The sequence below is a fragment of the Mauremys mutica genome, chromosome 17 (assembly GCF_020497125.1).
Source record: "Mauremys mutica isolate MM-2020 ecotype Southern chromosome 17, ASM2049712v1, whole genome shotgun sequence".
Taxonomy (NCBI): domain Eukaryota; kingdom Metazoa; phylum Chordata; order Testudines; family Geoemydidae; genus Mauremys; species Mauremys mutica.
The window spans coordinates 6,669,171-6,673,362 of NC_059088.1; positions in this window are offsets into that span (position 1 = coordinate 6,669,171).

A 4,192-nucleotide genomic window follows, 5' to 3' on the forward strand; every position below is an offset into this window, starting at 1 on the left:
CCCCGGCCCTTCCCCCCATCCCCCCCCGGCCCCGGGGAGCGGCCCCCGGCCCTTCCCCCCAACCCCCCCTCGGCCCCGGGGAGCGTCCTCACCCCCTCCCCTCTTGTCCCGCGCAGCCCCATCAACACCCCCCTCAGCCCCCCCCGCCGCCAGCCCCTGTCAATGCCCCCCAGACTCTTCACCCCCGCAAGCCTCCCCATAGCGCCCACGGGCCCCACAGCCTCTGATGCTCCCCCACCTCGATAGCTGCCTCCCCCGGCTGACCCCTGGGTGGGGGAGGGATGAGGCGGGGGGGGGGTTGGGGGCTCACTGAGAGATGGGACCAGGGGAGGCCGCGGTGCCCCACGCCCCTGACCCGCGGCCAGGAGGGCGGCTTGGGGGGCTGGGTGTGAATGTTCACGGGGTTCTGCTGCCCCCTGGCGGACAGCGGCTGAGGCGCAGGTGCTGCCTGAGCGGTTGCTGAGTGCCAGACCCGGTGTGTGTGTGTGTCAGAGCCAGGGGCCCTGTCGCACGGGGGTGGGCGGGTGTCTCTGTCGGGGGCCCTGTCGCACGGGGGTGGGCGTGTGTCTCTGTCACGGGCCCTGTCGCACGGGGGTGGGCGGGTGTCTCTGTTGGGGGCCCTGTCGCACGGGGATGGGCGTGTGTCTCTGTCACGGGCCCTGTCGCACGGGGGTGGGTGGGTGTCTCTGTCGGGGGCCCTGTCGCACGGGGGTGGGCGTGTGTCCGTGTCGGGGTCCCTGTCGCACGGGGGTGGGTGTGTGTCTCTGTCACGGGCCCTGTCGCACGGGGGTGGGCGTGTGTCTCTGTTGGGGGCCCTGTCGCACGGGGATGGGCGTGTGTCTCTGTCACGGGCCCTGTCGCACGGGGGTGGGTGGGTGTCTCTGTCGGGGGCCCGGTCGCACGGGGGTGGGGGTGTGTCGCTGTCGGGGTCCCTGTCGCACGGGGGTGGGCGTGTGTCTCTGTCACGGGCCCTGTCGCCCGGGGGTGGGGGTGTGTCTCTGTTGGGGGCCCTGTCGCACGGGGATGGGCGTGTGTCTCTGTCACGGGCCCTGTCGCACGGGGGTGGGCGTGTGTCTCTTTCGGGGGCCCTGTCGCACAGAGGTGGGCGCGTGTCTCTGTCGGGGGCCCTGTCGCACGGGGGTGGGCGCGTGCCTCTGTCGGGGGCCCTGTCGCACGGGGGTGTGTGTGTGTCTCTGTCGGGGGCCCTGTCGCACAGGGGTGGGCGTGTGTCTCTGTCAGGGGCCCTGTTGCACGGGGGTGGGTGCGTGTCTCTGTCGGAAGCCTTGTCGCACGGGGGTGGGCGTGTGTCCGTGTCAGGAGCCCTGTCGCACGGGGGTGTGTGTGTGTCCGTGTCGGGGGCTCTGTCGCACAGGGGTGGGTGTGTGTCCGTGTCGGGGGCCCTGTTGCAGGGGGGTGTCCATGTGTCCGTGTTGGGGGCCCTGTCGCACACGGGTGAGCTTGTGTCCATGTCAGGGGCTCTGTCACACACGGGTGAGCTTGTGTCCGTGTCGGGGGCTCTGTCGCACATGGGTGTACGTCCATCTGTGTCAGGGGCCCTGTTGCACGCAGGGTGGGCATGTGTCTGTCTCGGGGCCCTGTCACACGGGGGACGTGCGTGTGTCCTTTTCAGGGGGCCTGTCGCACGGGGGTGGGCGTGTGTCTGTGTCGGGGGCCCTGTCGCACGGGGGTGGACGTGTGTCCGTGTTGGGGGCCCTGTCGCACATGGGTGTACGTCCATCTGTGTCAGGGGCCCTGTTGCACGCAGGGTGGGCATGTGTCTGTCTCGGGGCCCTGTCACACGGGGGATGTGCGTGTGTCCTTTTCAGGGGGCCTGTTGCATGCTTGGTATGTGTTTCTGTGCCACGGGACCTGTCGCACACCAAGTGTATGTTTGTCTCTGTCAGGGGCCCTGTCGCATGCCAGGCATGCGTGTGTCTGTGCCAGAAGCTCTGGTGCACACTCTGTGTCTGTGTGTGTGTCTGTGCCAGGGGCCCTGTTGCACACCATGTCTGTGTGTCTGTGCCAGGAGCTCTGTCACATGCCGGGTGTGCATGTGTTTGTGCTAGGGGCCCTGTTGCACAGCATGTGTGCATGTGTGTGTGCTGCAGGCCCTGTTGCTTGCCTAGTGAGCCTGTGTCTGTGCCAGGAGCCCTGTCACACGCGGGTGTACGTGTGTCTGTGCCAGGAGCTCTGTCGCACGCGGGTGTATGTGTGTCTGTGCCAGGAGCTCTGTCGCACGCGGGTGTATGTGTGTCTGTGCCAGGAGCCCTGTCACACGCGGGTGTACGTGTGTCTGTGCCAGGAGCTCTGTCGCACGCGGGTGTATGTGTGTCTGTGCCAGGAGCCCTGTCGCATGCGGTATACGTGTGTCTGTGCCAGGAGCTCTCACACGCGGGTGTATGTGTGTCTGTGCCAGGAGCCCTGTCGCACGCGGGTGTACGTGTGTCTATGCCAGGAGCCCTGTCGCACGGGGGTGTACGTGTGTCTATGCCAGGAGCCCTGTCACACGCGGTTGTACGTGTGTCTGTGCCAGGAGCTCTGTCGCACACGGGTGTATGTGTGTCTGTGCCAGGAGCCCTGTCGCATGCGGTATACGTGTGTCTATGCCAGGAGCTCTCACACGCGGGTGTATGTGTGTCTGTGCCAGGAGCCCTGTCGCACGCGGGTGTACGTGTGTCTATGCCAGGAGCTCTCACACACGGTATATGTGTGTCTATGCCAGGAGCCCTGTCACACGCGGTTGTACGTGTGTCTGTGCCAGGAGCCCTGTCGCACGTGGTTGTACGTGTGTCTGTGCCAGGAGCCATGTCGCACGTGGGTGTACGTATGTCTGTGCCAGGAGCCCTGTCGCACGCTGGGCGTGCCTGTGTCTGTGCCAGGAGCCCTGTCGCACACGGTATACATGTGTCTTTGCCAGGAGCTCTGTCGCACGTGGGTGTACGTGTGTCTGTGCCAGGAGCCCTGTCTCACGCGGGTGTACGTGTGTCTGTGCCAGGAGCCCTGTTGCACATGGGTGTATGTGTGTCTGTGCGAGGAGCCCTGTCACACGCTGGGCGTGCCTGTGTCTGTGCCAGGAGCCCTGTCGCACGTGGGAGTACGTGTGTCTGTGCCAGGAGCTCTGTCACACGTGGGTGTACGTGTGTCTGTGCCAGGAGCCCTGTCGCACGCGGTATACGTGTGTCTGTGCCAGGAGCCCTGTCGCACGCGGTATACGTGTAGCTGTGCCAGGAGCCCTGTCGCACGCGGATGTACGTGTGTCTGTGCCAGGAGCTCTGTCACACGCGGGTGTACGTGTGTCTGTGCCAGGAGCCCTGTCGCACGCGGGTGTACGTGTGTCTATGCCAGGAGCTCTGTCACACGCGGGTGTACGTGTGTCTGTGCCAGGAGCTCTGTCACACGTGGGTGTACGTGTGTCTGTGCCAGGAGCCCTGTCGCATGCGGTATACGTGTGTCTGTGCCAGGAGCCCTGTCGCACGCGGTATACGTGTGTCTGTGCCAGGAGCTCTGTCACACGCGTGTGTACGTGTGTCTGTACCAGGAGCCCTGTGGCACGCGGTATATGTGTGGCTTTGCCAGGAGCCCTGTCACACGCGGTTGTACGTGTGTCTGTGCCAGGAGCCCTGTCACACGCGGGTGTACGTGTGTCTGTGCCAGGAGATCTGTCACACGCGGGTGTACGTGTGTCTGTGCCAGGAGCCCTGTCGCACGCGGTATATGTGTGGCTGTGCCTGGAGCCCTGTCGCACGTGGGTGTACGTGTGTCTGTGCTGCAGGCCCTGTCGCACGCTGGGCGTGCCTGTGGCTGTGCCAGGAGCCCTGTCGCACGTGGGTGTACGTGTGTCTGTGCTGCAGGCCCTGTCGCACGCTGGGCATGCCTGTGGCTGTGCCAGGAGCCCTGTCGCACGCGGTATACGTGTGGCTGTGCCTGGAGCCCTGTCGCACGTGGGTGTACGTGTGTCTGTGCTGCAGGCCCTGTCGCACGCTGGGCGTGCCTGTGGCCGTGCCTGGAGCTTGGTTGCACGCGGGTGTTTTCCTCACCCCTCGCCTCCCCTGCAATTTCCTCCCAGCTGCTTCCTGCTGCCCGCGTTCCCCCTGCCCCCCCTTCGCTCTCTCCTCCGGGGGGTGGGGGGTGGGAACTCCCCCCTGCTCTGCCCCTCCCCCGTCACACCCCTCCCCGACCCGCCGGGCCCCAC